Below are 17,700 nucleotides of genomic sequence, written 5' to 3'. Positions count from 1 at the left end.
AGGTCAGGCGGATCCTGAACCTGGTCTTCCAACCTCTGGTCTAGGATCTTTGGAGGAATAACTGCCTGGCACTCCAGGACTTCTGGGGATTCACACACCTTCCCCTGAGGCTGACACATGACTCATGTGTAGAGCCAAAAAAGAAACAGGTTAAGCAAGCACTCTCTAGATTAATTGTAAATACACCATATATTAATCATCATTTTTAAATCATGATAAACTTGAAAGAAACTGTTTTCATGGTGTATATTTTGAATTGATGAATCAGTACATAATTCATTTGAAAAATGTAGAAAATATTGTATTCTCAAAATATGGATCCAAAAACTGATGTTCGTATTCCAAATCATTTATTTCATGAATTAAAAACAGGTATTATGTTTTCCAGCATACACCGCCGACACGTGTTTCGTCTTATTACAAGACTTTTTCAAGGCTGGAAGTAAGGAAAAACTTCAATAAGTATTTATAGATACACAATATATACATCTCAAAATATATATATACAAATTTACAAAAAGAGATGTTAACATAGCATTATATCACAGAAAACAACAATAAAAAAACTACAAAGAAGAAAAAAGAAGAAAAAACCACAAAAGAAGAAGATAATAATCTATATGTATATACATCATGTTTCATAGGTGTGAAAAAATGCACAATGGTGAATAGCATATTGAAATAACACATTGGTAACCTGGTGTTCTGATGTTATTTACAATGTAAATATAAGGTATAATGAAAAGACACATTGTGATTGGGGTGACCCATATACGCGTTCCCATGTCACATAGTCCAAAATGTATCCAAAAAATTGCCTAAAATACAATCAGAGAAATCAAAAATTGAATAACACATACCAAACGCTAGTCCTAATACTGGATCACAATAAGACTGATCCTGTCTCGTAGTCCGTATATAAGAGAAATAGATGGTCACAGATAATATCTGCCTCCTACAGAAAAAGATATTTTTAAATGAAAAAATGAGAATGTAACAAACATCTCCCACTAGCTGACTATAAACAGACTGAAGGGTATGAAAAAATGGAAGATATACCTAAAAAGGTAAGCCCAAAAAACGTGGATGAAATCAACACGCTTATTTTCATGAAATTTTGATGTGGTGTATCAGGTGTAAAACACCTTAGTAGTCCGTAATGGCGAGAGTTGTCCTAAGGATAAGTGCGAGCAAACAATTAGTAAAATCCCATGGTAGAAAGCAGAACATCAGTGACTGGACAAAGAGCAATAGTAAGGGTTCACTCTGTCAGATTGTCCTCTCTAAATAATAACAATAAGCTGCAAATGGTATGATCATTAATAAATATCGATGGATCCTGATAGCTAAACTGCATTTTAAGATATTGAGAGACAGATATCGTATATATCTAATAGAAAGGTAATTATTAAGAGACATAAAATCACTCATATAATTATTGCTATCAGTAGTGATGGCTATAATACCAACGGACTGATCAATAACTGAGATACTATTATTATAGTATATTATCAGAGACCCACATCGAATAACTAGAGTATGAAATGTGCACACTCACCTCAATAGTTCAACTTTCTTGCTTCGTGGAGGTTAGAACCTTCATGTATATGTAGTTACTCGACCCTGATAAGTCTAAAAAGGAAAGTGAAAATGACTTAAAATTGGATACATAAATTCCCAGTCTCCCTTTGGCTTTGTAAATAATCGTACAAGGAAATAAATAAGAATCTACCAGTCACAGGGTTGTTGGAAAACAAGTGTTGCCATCATGGAGTTATCGAATATAATATAAACCCCAAACAGCACAAACTTAAACCAAGCTGAAATAAACGCCTAGGTGAGACAATAATGGTTATGGAAACCCACATCTATAGTATATGTGACTCTCCAAAATGAGTTAAATGCTACACGAGCAACCACAAAAAAAGAGTATCCAAAAATGGGAAGAACCATACTGTCTTAAAGACGATGTAAAGTATTGCTCCTCACCAACTAAACAACCAGTAATGCAGGCTAAAAAGACCCAAAATAAGGGGTCACCTCATGTGCGAGAGGCGAATAGAGCGCTATCTCATGTCACAAAAGTCTTACCTACGGAAAACGCGCCATCCGTACGGAGCCTCCACTGCTGCCAGTTACCGAGATAACACTCTCGTGATGGTTTTTAAGCAAAAGGTAGGCGTGGCTCTCACACATACCGTGACGTCCCTGACACTCGAGAAACGGCGGCCATCTTAGAGTGGGATCGAATAGTGTAAACAAATGAGATAATATTCGTAATAAGCATGATGGAAGGACCCAAAAGATTATTAGTACTCAAGTTGATTTACACAAATAATATAAAGCGAAGACAAAAGTAAGTTAGTTGCATCAAGTATTGCGTGATGTAATAAAGATCGAGTAAACGGCGGCCATCTTAAAATGGGGTAGGATGGTAAACAGAGATAAACTAATCTCAGATGTAATTACAATGACGTAGCCCCATAAATGTCAGCCAGGGCTATTAGATGTTAAAGATAACACGATTGAAATATATAAAAAGTACGAAACAATAATGATAAGAATGTTGGCACTCCAATTAATAACTCAAAATGAGTGATGTGATAAATTAGCAGAGTAATAACTAGTGTATAGTGGGTCCCAAATTAAAGAAAAAACGATAAATTGATATGGTCTAATATCACGATGTGAGTCTTAAGATCTTGGAATCCAATATTGATTCCAATCAGTATAGCGAAAGACGCATTATATTATATACGCTAATGTCTATGAAGCTGTAATAAGGAACTGGACTGTAAGGGTCCTGATGAAGCACACTGAAGATGGAAATCAATACATCAACCTCAATTCCATAAAACCATAAATCAGCATGATAAAGACACAGAGACATGCCCGATTGATGATATACAGTAAAAAAAAAAAATTATATTATGAAGACATTAATCTTTAAGGAAAACATGAAGCTCTCTATCTATGTTAAGACCATGGTCTACTGCACGCAGTTTGATTAGCCACTTAGATTCAAGTTTGCATAAGGCTGATGTGGTATCTCCACCCCTTCCATCAGGTCTGATAATGTCTATACCATGGAAGCGGATACCAAGTACCTCTAATCCTGCATGTTCCTTATTATAATGTGCAGCCAGAGGATATTTTGCGTTGTTATTGCGAATGGCCATGACATGCTCTTGTAGTCTCTCTTTTAGTGGGCGAATTGTACTTCCCACATAAATTAGTCCACAATGGCAAATAATGCAGTATACCACCAGTTTAGAGTTACAATTGATAAACTGCTTGATGTGGTATATTTGTTTGGTGTTATACGAAAAGGTTTTTAGCTTATCAACAGCAAACTGACACATATTGCACAAAGTGCATTTGTAGAAGCCACAAGGTTTAATGGGCATCCATTTCTTAGTTGCATCCAACAAGGGGCGGCTGGGGCTGGGGTTCTTAATGATAGAAGGGCTAACTAGGTTTCTAATTGTTCGGCCTTTCCTATATATAATACGTGGTCTTACTCCAATATGTGTCTCCAAGTCTTTGTCCAATAAGAGTAAATGCCAATGTTTTTTGATGGCATTAAAGATTTGGGTGCTATTAGCACTGTACTGAGTTATTAGGGCAAGTTTGTCATTATCACGTTGTTTATTTCCTTTCTTTTTTCTTTTCAGAGTGGACTCTCTAGGTACTGTCTGTATTTTTCTATGTGCTTTGTCTAGTGTAACATGGTCATAGCCTCTGATGAGAAACCTCTTTTTCATGATCTCAATTTCTGCCAAAAAATTATCTTCAGTGCTACAATTGCGTCGCAATCTGGTCATCTCCCCATAAGGGATAGCACCAATCTGCGATGCAGGATGTGCACTGTTGGCATGAAGAACAGAGTTGCACGAGGTGCTTTTTCTGTACAGTTTAGATTCTATTTTGTTGTCCACTACAAATAAAGTAACATCTAGGAATGAAATACTGCTATTGCTGGATTCAGAGGTGAAGGTAAGATTATAGTCATTGTCATTCAAGTACATGAAAAATTCATTTAACAATTCATCTCCTCCCGCCCAGATCATAAATGCGTCGTCGATAAATCGACCCCAATAAACAATATGTTCAGTCAAATAAGGTGGTCCTTTTTTCCAAATGTGATGTTCCTAAAAAAAAAACATATAGATGTTGGCAAAAGAAGGTGAGAATTTGGCTCCCATAGCCACGCCAGAGTGTTGTTGGTACCAATCATCCTGGTGTTTAAAAAAGTTATTGTTTAGAGCAAATTTAGTCAGATCTAATATCATGGTGGTGTGCTCGTAGAGTGTCGCATCCCTCTTGGAGAGAAAATACGTAAGGGCAGCCATTCCCTTATCTAGTGGTATACTCGTATATAGAGCACAAACGTCCAGTGTTACCAATTTGAAGGTTGGTGCCCACTCTAGATCCTCCAGTTTGCAAAGAAGGTCTTTAGTATCTTCCAAGAATGATGGAATATTGTATACAATAGGCTGCAGGGTAATGTCTATATATTGGGAGATCTTTTCTATGGGTTCTCCGATCCCAGAAATAATGGGTCTTCCAGGGGGGGAAGTGATACATTTATGTATTTTGGGCAATACATAAATGTAAGCCGCTTTTGGATGAGGAACAGTTAGGTATTTTAGTTCTAAGTCAGATAGCAATCCTGCATTGTGCCAATACCTCAGCATTTTATCAAGGCTAGCTACAGTGGAGACCATGGGATTGGAAGCAAGTTTAATGTACGAGTCGGTATCACACAGCTGTCCGTTAATTTCTCCAATATAGTCATCACTATTTAGTATGACTATATTCCCACCCTTATCTGCTTCCCTTATTACCAGACTCTCTTGGATTTTGAGTTGTTTAAGAGCAATCCTCTCATTAGAATTCAAATTATCTCTCTTACCAAGGAGAAGATTAAATGTCTTGTCTTCAAGTTTATACAACTCATCTGTAACAGTCTTATAGAAACAATCTATAAGTGTATCAGAAGATGTAGAGGGTGAAAATGTGGATTTCGTTCTGAGACCACTGTCCGTATAAATATTGCTTTCGATCCCCAAATCTGACATAACACTGTTAATAGTTGGTGGTTCTTCCAATTCATCATCCAACTCTAACAACATTTGTACTTCCATGATGTCTTGAATACTTCTACCACTTTCAACAACATTGTACAACATGATCTCTTTAGGTTTTTTATTTTGATCAAAATATTTTTTTAATTTGAGTTTTCTTACAAATTTGTAAAGATCAATGTGCAAAAGGGTGAAATCTGCTTTGCTCATAGGGCAAAAGCTCATTCCTTTCTTCAATAGACTTATTTCACTAGTCCCCAATTCAATTCGTGATAAATTGATCACTGATACATCATTATTACTGTTTTGAACATTGGTTACAATCTCACCATTAGATGAATTGGCCGACAAAATCAGAGCATCATCACATACAGTCAATTTATTGGTTGTACTGTCCAATGCTATTACTTTCTCTGCTGTCGTGAGGCCGATCTGGTTACTCTTTGATTTGGATCTCCCCCTGGGGTTTCCTGCCCCCCCTCCTTGTTCTTTTCCTGGTTGGGTTTTTCGATTGAAACCTGCCTGTATCCCCTTCCGGTACCGTTCTAGTTCTGTTAAAAAAGCTGAACCTGGGATGGGGCTCTTAGGGGTTCCTACCAATGAGGAGGAGTCACTTCTTTTGTCACTGATTTCCGTGAATTCACTGTTAATGCTCGATACTTCTGATCCACTAACAGAGATGGTTTGATCTACTCTCGGACTCATGTGTCGTGAGACTGTCTGTGTGGTGCAGATCTCCCGTCCCCTGCCCACCTGACAGTGCGCGGAGATCCCCCAGAACAGAAGTGGTGTCACCATGGTCGCTACACAGGAACTTAACCCCACTGGGTAGTCCCTGACCCACTGGTTCTTCCACTAGGGAACTCATCCCCCAACCACACCTCATTTCGACTCCTGTGCCCTCCTAACCGGAGTGGCACTGCCGGACACTAGAACCACTGGAGCTCTGTTTACAGATGCTCCAGGTTCTCTACACACTAGGAGATCCTCCTCAAATGGGCAAACGGGACAGCCTAGGTCCCCAACCTGGTGTTCCCTAATGAAACCACCCAGGTTCTGAGGCAGGGCTTCGGGCATCTGGGGACTGTCAGCCACCCACTCACTCCCGCTCCACTGAGACAGGTGGTAAGCTCCTACACCCTCGCTATACTGGGACCCAGCTGAGCTACACTGAGCCTCTTCCACCACGCTGGGCTGGAAGACCCCTGACCCACTACTTTTGGAGTCACTCACCAATGACTCCTCAGCACCTCTAGCACTTTCCCAGCGCTCTGCTTCCTCTGCAAGCGCCCAAGGACTAAAGTATTCAGACTTCAACAGGTGCTGATGCAACTCTGGACAACAAACACTGAGCAACTGCTCTTTGAGAAACATATTCACTACTCCGTCCCTCTCATCGTCTGGGTTAGCCGCCAGCCAATCCTCCATTGCATCCGAACAGTCATCCACAAAATACCCCCACTCCTGGTGAGGTGGTTTCCTACGGTTCCTAAACTTCAACCTGTTCTCCTCCTCTTGGGAAACAGGTTCCATACTCTGGGAACTAGGAATGGGACTGCTCCCATGGGACTCTATATAGCTGCCACCACTGGACTCAACCCTCCCTGAGGAGTCCAGAAAACCACAATTACGCGCAGGGGATAGTCTACCTTCTAGGACTATCTTCTCCCTGGCCAAGGCCCTCTCAGCCTCTGCAATCCTCTCCTGCATACCCAGCTGTGCTATCTGCTTGGCATGCTCTAACCTGAGCTTCTCCAAAGCCAGCTGGTGCTCCCTCTCTTCCCTCCTATCCAACCACTCATCTGGGGACAGGGAAAGGGATGGGGTGCTGCATCTGACACTGGACCCAGCAAGGGACTCCCTATCTATGGGGTCCTCACTATCTGCTGGTGCCCATTCACTGTCATCCTCATCCTCATCCTCCTCTTCAGACTCTTCAGGGCTCCCTTCACACCCACCACCCTCATGGCGTGCGGCCCGGGCCCTATCTTCCTCACTGCGCTCACGTTCCCATTCATCCTTCTGCCACAAGATCAGGTTGTCCCTCAATTTGGACGGGGTGTCTGACTCATTCACTCCTATGTCTCTTTCTACACAAAACTCCATCAACTCGCTCATACTGTATCTCAACAGCCCACAGAAGTTAAAAGCAGACTCCATCTTGGCAGGACGAACAGGGACACGTGCAACACAGGGGACCTAACAGCGCTGAAGTAAGAGTACACAATTCAAAGTATTCAGCAAGCTCCCTATCCCAGAGAACTCACACTCACTTGTCCAGTGCAACACACCATTCATCCACACCCAACCCCCCCCCTCGGACTGGTAAGGCAATTTCTACCACCCCTGATTTCGCAACCTGACCACACGTGACTCAGGTACCAAACTCTGGGAGCGGGGCGGGGAACAAATGTACTGGACACAATTACACAGTTACCACTGGATCCCACCCTCTGGTGAATCCAGAAAATTCAAACTGCACTTAGGGAATAGAAACCACCCTGAGCTAGTGACACCTAACTCACAGTGCAGAAGAAACACATTTCCAAAGAAATTACATTCAGAACAATTCAGGAACAATAATCCCCAAAACGTGATTTATCTAAAATGCAGAGTTTTGTGGTGCGGCCAGCTGCCGCTGTGGCACAGCGTAAACACAAATCCGGATCCCTTCCGCTGACAACCAGTGTTAGAAATGGGATCTCCGGCTGACTAGTGCTTGCGCCAAAACCAGTCAGAGACCACCATTCCTACGTCAGGGCAAGGGAGTTACACGCCAAGATAACCCCTGCTCAGCCCCTTGGTAACGTGACACGAGCAGTAAGGCTTAACTCGGAGGCTATGTAAGTTAAGTGTTTGTGCACGCCTCCCCAGCAACAACACCCAAGGCCCACCACAAAGAAAACTCCACACAAGGTTCTATAAAAAATAGCCTTTGTATTGTACAAAACACATTAGATAATAAATACACACTTTACAATGTGCCATAGGCACGGGCAGAATTTACAGGGGATTAGGTGCATGGGACAGGGCCACGGGCGCCACTGTCCGGAAGAAACACTTTTAGAACTAGCACTTGGTAGAATTAGCACTCTGTAGGGATAACCCTCTACACATAGAACAATTGTAGAACCAGATAGAAAGTAAAGCACACAACCAGTAACCACTGGTAACCGGTAAGTACCACCTACGCAACCCTAACCACCTTCGGAGAATGTCACGCAGGGAACCAGGACCTCACTAGGACACCTATACTAGAAGAACAACCACCTAAGCATCACAATACATATAGGGGTATAAGCATAAACACATTACACATGATGCATCACAACATTCAGAGCTGTAGGGAAGAAAACACATGATGCATAAACATACATTCAGCGGTGTAGGAAAAAGCACATGACGCATAAAAACACATTCAGAGGTGTAGCAAAGAACAATTGCACAGAAATCACATAAGGTATAACCTCAAACTGTCCCAGGCCAACTGACCTCTCTGGGGCTAGGACGCCCTGTGTCCCAATGTCAGGGGGGCCTAAACGGAGCAGCTGCCCACTAAGTGCTGGGCAGCTGTAGTATCTCTACTGGGCTCTAAACAAACAATGGGGCTCAAGACAACGTGGGAGCCTGGAGCCTCTCGTGGGCTCTGCAACAAATATGGCCCCCTTAGAGCCTCGTGGGCTCGAAAGACATGTGCCAACACTGGGGGAGCGGCCCGCTGCCAGCTGGGGCCGCTCTACCACCCTTAATGTCCCTCAAAACGTTGGAGTCCCTCTCGGGGGACTCGAGAAGTAACTATGCCCTCTGAGCCTTGCAGGCTCTAAATGAACAAAATGCCCCGGAGCCCTCGTGGGCTTGATCGAAGAGGGCACCTTCGTTGGAGCTTCTCGTGGCTCAGAACAAAGAATGCCCCCGGAGCCTCTCGGGGCTCTGAACTGACAAGGAACCCAAGCGCTGGAGTCCCGCCTCTGGGGACTCAGTATACAACAATGCCCCCTGGGCCCTCGGGGGCCCGCACAAAATGCTCCTGTCGTCGGACTCCCGCTCGGGGCTCGCCAGCACCACACCGGACCCGGCTGCACTCACCAGACTCCGGTGGCGGCATCCTCTCTCCCGGCTCCTCACAGCAGCGCCTGGACGCTTCCACAGGTGGGGCTCTCCCCGGGCACGGGAGCCCCGCGGCCTCACACGCTGCTTCCGGTATTTTTTTCAGAGGCTCTCCTAGGCTTCCCCAGACCGGGGGAAGCGGAAGGGAGAATCGCCGGTCCCGCCCCCGTCCGGGCGTCTTGTGCCTGGCTTCCTGCTACGGAGGGCCGGCAATGGCCCCCTTGGTAGGGAGGCGGGCACAGCGCCTCCTTAATGATCTCCGGGCCGGCGGCGGTGATTTACACACGGAAAAAGATGAGGGGTGGGCTCCCTCGAAATAATTAAATAAAGGCAAATATGCGGCGTGGGCAGCCGCTTGGAAGTTTTATAGATTAAAAGCGGCCAAACCTGCAGGGTGGGCACCTGCTCAGGACGATAATGCGGCAAATCAAGCGCTCCCAGGCGCTAAAGAGAGAAATCTAGCGCTTCCAGGTGCTATAGGGCAAAGTTCAGGCCCAAAGTCCCTAAAGACAAGCAAAAGTCCTTCAGGAGGTGGGGGGGGGCAGGGCTGGGCCCAGGTGCCAGCTCACAGGGTCCTCCTAGGCAGGGAGGCAATCCCCAGTGGCAGTCCTCCTGGTGCCCAGCAGCAGCAGCAGGCCCCCCCCTAGAGTAAGATCAGCAAGAGAACATTTTGTTAGGGGACACAGCCCCTTTTTATACAGTAAAAACCTTTGTCTGGGTGCAGGGTGGGGGAGAAACCAGTCGCAGCTGGTTTTGGAGCACTTTGTTTTCCTCAGCCACCCTTTCCATTCACTAGGCAGGCTAGGGTCATTAGACGCACCACAGGGGGCGGAGCCAGCATTGTGTGGGGAAAGCCAGCCCTATTCAGGTGTCAGGTGTACTCCTCCCTCACATCACTCATGCTAATCTCAACACTCACCACCGGGGCAGACCCATGATGACTCATGGAGCCAGACTCACCAGCCAGCTCCAGCCAATCACAAGCTAGATACAAATTACACAAACATGGCAACTTCTAGAAGTGGCACTTCCACACTAGACACAATCACGCCACATACATCATTGCGCAGCATTTAATCACACGAGTCTGCACATACCAAACTCGCACCTGCACTCCCCACGCTTCAGGAACTACCTAGGGACACACACATTCCCCATGCATTCCTATGGAAAGGCAGGCCAACCTTACCACACGCACCCACTTTACCCTGGGACACAGTGGTAAAGTGCGCAGAAACCAACAATCACTAACACCAGGTCACATACCAAAAGCAAAAAGTTTAGGGGTGAACCGGCCAGAAGGGCCAAGTCCAACAGTAAGTAACATAATCCTTTTTTTTAGGTCTCGCGTGGCGTCGGGTGCGCACATGCGCACTTGAGCTCGCGAGATTTAATGACCTTAGTGTACTTCATTAGCGAGGGTTAAGCCCCGCCCCTCTTCTCCTAAACGGTGGCCAGCCATTGGAAAAGAGGTCCTAATGACGTTCTTCTTTCCATCTAAGCCCCGTCCTTTTCGGATTGGGGGGGCTTGTTTTTGACTTTCTTTCTCACCTCTTCTCCATTGGCTGGAATGTAAACAACAGTCAAAAACACGCCCCCAATCTAAAAAGGACGAGGCTTGCTGCCTCTCAAGGACACGAACTTTGTGTTGACAATGCCTTCACTCGCGTTCACCTTTCTTTTGAGCAGAGTGCCCCCGCATCCTGCCCGCTGGCATTGAGTCTTGCTCTCCACACACTTGTGCAGTTGTGGAGAACGCTGATGTCTGAGCACCTTTCACTTCTGGAAAATCTTACCGCCAACACAACTTTCTGCTTGCAGCAAATGTTGATGTCTTGGCGGCTCTTCACTTGCAACAAAGGTTACTGTGCACACCTCTCTGCTGGCTTCAAATTATGCTGTCTGCATGCTTCCCACTTGCATGGAATCCTTCTCTAGCCCCATCCGACCGCTCTTGTAGAGCCTCGCTCTCCACACACCTTTCAAGTGCCCCCTCCGCTCACAACAAACAGCGGCAGCCTCCTGCCGTGTAACCCAAGCCCGGCCATTGTTCGCCGCGGTCAAGGGCTGGCTATATTTAACTCACGGTGGGTGCGTGAGTGTGTGCCCCCCCAGCGTCATTCCGCACGTGCCCTGCATTGCCAGGGTAGTCTTGCACCTTGGCGCCCAAAGCCTCCACCCCCGAGTACGGACACTAAATACCTGACATGCACCTTTCGCGGGCTCTACCTAAAACCTCTTGGTATCTTTTGTAGACAGTATTGTACGTGTTTATATAAAAAGCAAAATAGGGGCAAATTAATGACCTAAGATATGAAATGTTAACGAGAAAAAAAAGCAATTGTTACTCATAGCCTTCTCCCATGGTTCTCAGCTGTTGTAATTTCGGTCTGTCTTCGTTTATTAATGCGCTCGATGTTTTGCTGTCCGTGTCTCCCTGTTCCCTTGAAGTAACCAATAGACTTGCTTTCTGGAAGGTGTTGCGAGGGAAGGTTGGGAACATATGCCCAAGGCCGCCCTCAAACTCCACCCTCCACACTCAAACTCCACCCTCCAACTCCACCCTCCAACTCCATCCTCCAACGCCACCCTCCAACTCCACCCTCCAACTCCACCCTCCAACTCCACCCTCCAACTCCACCCTCCAACTCCACCCTCCAACTCCACCCTCCACCCTCCAACTGCACCCTCCAACTCCACCCTCCAACTCCACCCTCCAACTCAAACTCCACCCTCCAATTCCACCCTCCAACTCAAACTACACCCTCCAACTCAAACTACACCCTCCAACTCAAACTACACCCTCCAACTCAAACTCCACCCTCCAACTCAAACTCCACCCTCCAACTCCACCCTCCAACTCAAACTCCACCTCCCAACTCAAACAACACCCTCCAACTCCACCCTCACCATAAAACTCCACCCTCACCCTACCCTCCTCTACTATACTACTCTCTCTACTACTCTACTATGCTCTCTACTCTCTACTACTCACTCTACTTTCTACTACTCACTCTCTACTACTCACTATCTACTACTCACTCTCTACTACTCTCTACTACTCACTCACTACTACTCACTCTTTACTACTCACTCTCTAATACTCTCACTACTCACTCTACTACTTACTCTACAACTCTCTAATACTCCCTACTCACTCTACTACTCAATCTCGACTACTCTCTAGTAATCACTCTACTACTCTCTACTACTCACAATACTCACTGTAGTACTCTCTACAACTCTACTACTCACTCTATTACTAACTAGTACTCTCTAGAACTTACTCTAATACTCTACTATGCACTCTACTACTCACTCTCTACTACTCACTCTTACTCACTCTACTACTTACTCTACAACTCTCTAATACTCCCTACTCACTCTACTACTCAATCTCGACTACTCTCTAGTACTCACTCTAATACTCTACTACACACTCTCTACTACGCACTCTACTACGCACTCCACTACTCACTCTTTACTACTCACTCTTTACTACTCGAACTTTACTACTCGAACTTTACTACTCACACTTTACTACTCACTTTACTACTCACTCTTTACTACTCACTCTAATACTCTCTCTACTACTCCCTCTAGTACTCTACTACTTACTCTACAACTCTCTAATACTCCCTACTCACTCTACTACTCACTCTCTACTACTCACTCTACTACGATCTACTCACACTCTATTAATCACTATACTCACAACTCACTATAGTACTCTACAACTCACTACTACTCACTCTCTAATAATAGCTCTAGTACTCTAGTACAAACTGTAATATTCTGCAACACACTCTACTCCTCTACTACGCGCTCTCTACTAATCACTCTACTACCCACTATTACTCGCTCTACTACTCACTCTCTACTACTTACTCTACTACTCACTTTCTACTACTCTCTACTCTACTCACACTCTACTAATCACTCTCTACTATCTACAACTCTACTAACTATACTACTCGCTCTACCACTCTACTCACCACTACTCTCTACTACACTACTACTCATTCTCTACTACTCACGCTCTACTACTCTCCAATCACTGTACTATTCGCTCTCTACTACTAACTGTACTACAACTCACTATTACTCACTCTACTACTTACTCTAATAATCACTCTACTACTCTACTCACACACTACTAATCACTCTACTATCTACTACTCATTATCTACAACTCTATACTACTCGTTCTATTACTCTCTACTACTATACTCACTACTACTCTCTACTACTCGACTACTCTCTACTACTCCCTCCACTACTCACTCTTTACTACTCAGACTTTACAACTCGGACTTTACTACTCACTTTACTACTCGTACTTTACTACTTACTCTCTCTACTACTCCCTCTAGTACTCTACTTCTTACTATACAACTCTCTAATACTCACTACTCACTGTACTACTCACTCTCTACTACTCACTCTACTACTCTCTACTCACACTCTACTATTCACTATACTCACTACAGTACTCTACAACTCTACTACTCACTACTACTCACTCTATTAATAACTCTATTACTCTCTAGTACCAACTCTAATATTCTACAACACACTATCTACTCCTCTACTATGCTCTCTCTACTAATCACTCTACTACCCACTATTACTCACTCTACTATTCACTCTCTACCACATACTCTACTACTCACTTTCTACTACTCTCTACTCTACTCACACTCTACTAATCACTGTCTACTATCTACTACTCACTATCTACTGCTCTACTAACTCTATACTACTCGCTCTACTACTCTTTACTCTCTACTACTCTACTCACCACTACTCTCTACTACTCAACTCACCACTACTCTCTACTACTCATTCTCTACGACTCACTCTCTACTACTTTCTACTCTCAAATCACTATACTACTCGCTCTATCTACTACTAACTCTACTACAACTATTCACTACTCACATTTGCGCGAGATTAAGCTATTGTCATTGTAAATGGCAATGCCATTTATTTATCTGTTTTCAAAAACAACACATAGAGAAAAATGTGTAATTTACAATGCCAACAGCTCTAACTTTTGCAAAGGCGAGACCGTTACATTGTAAATGCTTGTTTCTTCTATATTACAACAACATTGGTGATGATGGCCATGCTGGGGATGTCTCAACTCATCACTCCTATGATCTTATCGCTAGTGACAATGGAATGGGCAGAGATTCTTCAGAGTATATTATTAGTGGTAAAGTACAAAATGTGTCAGAGATCAGTTTGGATTTTTCAACTATGCTTGATAAAGATCTTATTAAAAAACATTGGCAATTATCAACGCACTGCTGTACAAATTACAGACTCAATCAGAATGGAGTACTTGGACTTGTGTTTACTTGAGGTGACGTGTGCTCTCCAAAAATCTCTGGGCTGCCTCTGATTACATTTGATCTTCACTCAAAAGCTGAACACACTCCTCTTATCGGGTGTGCCCGCTATCAGCAGTTGCCTCCTGTGGTGCGCTGCTTCTGGGCTCAGCTGATTGTGGATCTGCTGCTTCACAATCAGAGCCTTAACAACAATGCTCCCAGCTACTTTATGTGCACCCCACCTCACCTCACTTCAGCACTACTCTCTACCAACAGCCCTGCCAGAAGTACATGATAGCCTGCTCTTCTTCCTTTTCCTTCAGACACGCTTATCTTGGTTGTTGGGCTCCTGTATTCCTTGAGGAATGTCAATAGAGCTTGCATATTCACATCCATTTTATTCTGCTTGTCCCCAAACAACCGTAGTATTTAAATTCTCTTTTCAAAAGGCCCTTTTAACAAAATCGTCTTCACACTTTACCTCTCACGCGTCCTAATTCATTGTTAGGTTATGACGTGTTACGTTATGTTTTGTTATGTCCTGTAGATTTGTATGGCGCAGCTTATCACGTATCGTGTATCCAGGCATTGGAGCAGGAGAATAGATCCGGCGGTGCTCCTAATTGAACAACTAGGTCTTCAGCTTTTGGAGTGGCGGTCCTGATGTATAGAGGAAGTTTGTTCCAGCTTGTGGCAGCGATGAAGGAGAAAGTGCGTCCTGCTGTCTTGCTTCTGCAGATGCAGGGGATTTGTGAGAGGGAGAGATTGGTAGAGAGTAGTTGCCTGGAGGGTTGGTAGAGTTGGAGTTGGTCGTTGAGGTAGGCTGGTCTTGCGATGTGGAGGGCTTTGTAGGCGTGGATGAGAAGCTGGAATTTTCAGCATTTCTGGTAGCCAGTACAGTTCTGCGAGATAGGGAGTGATGTGCATGCTGATGGAGACGTCTAGGTGGAGTCTGGCGGCAGTCTTCGGGATGGCTTGGAGTTTTTGTGTGAGTTGGTTGGCGATGACGACATAGTATTTATATATATATGTGTGTATATATATATATATATATATATATATATATATATATATATATATATACAATGCATTGCCATAGTAGAGTCTGCTGGTGATGAGGGCCTGAGTGACTGTGCATCTTGTGTGCGTGGGGAGCCCTTTGAAGTTTTTGAGAAGCATTCCAAGCATATGGCAGCAGGATGCGATCACAGCGTTGACCTGTTTGTTTATCGAGAGCTAGTCTTCCAGGATGATACTGAGGTTTTTGATGTGGTCTGTGGGGGGTGGGTGTGTGACCTAGGTTGGGTGACCACAATTAGGAGTCTCAGAGGGAGTTCTTTCCAACGATCAGGATCTTTATTTTTTCCTTGTTGAATTTTAGGCAGTTCTCTTGTATCCAGTTGGCCATGTCGGACATGCAAGTGGGGAAGTTATTCCTGGTGGTGTTGTCCACATTGGTGAGGGAGAGGATGAGCTGAGTGTCATCAGCGAAAGAGATTATGTTGTGGATTCTTATGATGGAGGAGAGAGGTGCCATGTAAATGTTGAATAGGGTTGGACTGAGGTAGGAGCCCTTGGGGTACTCATAGACTAGCTTCTTGTGTTCGGCGGTGAAAGTGGAGAGCCTCATTCATTGTGTCCTGTTGGTGAGGAAGGAGGCGATTCAACTAAATGCGGCCCCTTGGATTCCTGAAATATGGAAATGAGGGTGCAGTGGGAGAAGGTGTTGTATGCCTCAGAGAGGTCGAGCAGAATAAGTCCAATTGTTTCTCCTCTGTCCATGATTGATCGGATGTTGTTTGTTACTGCCAGGAGGGTGGTTTCCATGCGGTGGTTGCTACAGAACCCTAGCTGGGTGGAGTCCAGGTGGTGGTGCTGTTAAAGATGGGCGGAGAGCTGCTTGTTTTCTCCAGGACATTGGCCAGAGGGGTAAGAGTGCGATTGGGGGTGTAGTTGCAGAGGTTTTTCGGGTTGCTCCAATGTAGATTTCGTGTTCTATACTAGCTGCAGAAAGCATTTCCCTGACTGTTTCATAATGACACGAGGGAACCCACTCTTCAATGAAAACAATGAACAATAGTATTTGAATGTTTTATCAATATAGGAGGGAAAATTCACGCCTCTAAGAAAGCAACTTATTCGTTTTCACAATTTAGGTACAGAAAAGAGAAAAGTATATGAATACTTACCTGAAAGTCATGAAGAGAGTGAAGAAGGGTCAGAGGTTCAACTGGAGGTCTTTCCAACGTAGATTAAATGGATTGGAAGAGCACTTAGGTGAAAAAATTCAATGTCATACTGGAAAGCCATAACTTAGTCAGGAGATGCAATTTCCTCATTCGTGATCAGCTAGTTAGATGTAAAAATAATCGAAAGATTCAGGAGAAGTTACAAGCCAAAATCCAGACTGGAAAGAATCAGTTGCCAAAGGGAAAGTTATAGAAGACAGGGCAGACAAAATAAAGTAGATGAAAACACATATAAAACAAGCATTTGCAATGCAGTAGATCTCGCATTTACGCAAGTTTGAGCTATTGGAATTGTAAATGACAAGGCGTTTTATTTATGCTTCAAAAACCAAAACATAAATAGAAGGCATTGTCATTTACAATGCTGAATGCTCAAACTCGCGTAAATGCGAGACCTGTTGCATTGCAAATGCTTGGGTTTATTTTGCAAGCAGGAGCCAAGTTCCCCTGCAGTCTCTTCATACTGGTGGTGTCAGGAACTCAATTGCAACTGCTCTTACCTCCTCATCTAAAGTAAGAAGAAGCAAATTGGTTCCACATTCCAGGTAAAAGAGTTTACTTCCGCGCTTGTGGCTGCTGTTACAGAGATTGTTGCTCTTCATTGCTGAAACCGGCTCCGAGGAAATCCAAGATGGCGGCCGCCATCAAATCAAGTCTGAGCGCTGTAGTCTTTTAGCTAAAGGCTCGAGCCCAAGCAAATCTCTAGCGCAAGCTCCCTATGAGCCGCGCACTTCAACTGAAGTTTACGGAAAAGAGCAGCGTTCGCTTTCAGCTCCTGCGCTGAAGAGAATTTCGACCTCAGAATAACCCCTGATTTTTCTCACACATTTCGCTGAAGGGTGAGCACATCGGGAACGCTGCCCCTAAGAATTTTTGGAGTTTTTGTTTTTCCTCCTGAGAGAATCTTCTCGCCAGGTTTCC

The 17,700-nt window shown here is 44.3% G+C and overlaps 1 long non-coding RNA gene across 1 annotated transcript in view; it reads right to left on the bottom strand.

The window, feature by feature from the left end:
* Positions 1-333: 333 nt before the first annotated feature.
* Positions 334-17,700, bottom strand: part of LOC144824629 (uncharacterized) — an 83,075-nt gene continuing 65,708 nt past the window's right edge. The window contains exons 2-5 of the long non-coding RNA XR_013609024.1: positions 1,559-1,632; positions 1,060-1,174; positions 861-955; positions 334-436 (exon numbers count right to left, since the gene is read on the bottom strand). This is a non-coding gene — a long non-coding RNA (uncharacterized LOC144824629). The remainder of the gene's footprint in view (positions 437-860; positions 956-1,059; positions 1,175-1,558; positions 1,633-17,700) is intronic.

The sequence above is a fragment of the Lissotriton helveticus genome, chromosome 3_1 (genome assembly GCF_964261635.1).
Source record: "Lissotriton helveticus chromosome 3_1, aLisHel1.1, whole genome shotgun sequence".
NCBI classification, from domain to species: Eukaryota; Metazoa; Chordata; class Amphibia; order Caudata; family Salamandridae; genus Lissotriton; species Lissotriton helveticus.
The sequence above is the reverse complement of the archived record's forward strand: the minus strand, read 5'-3'. Positions and strand labels throughout refer to the sequence as shown.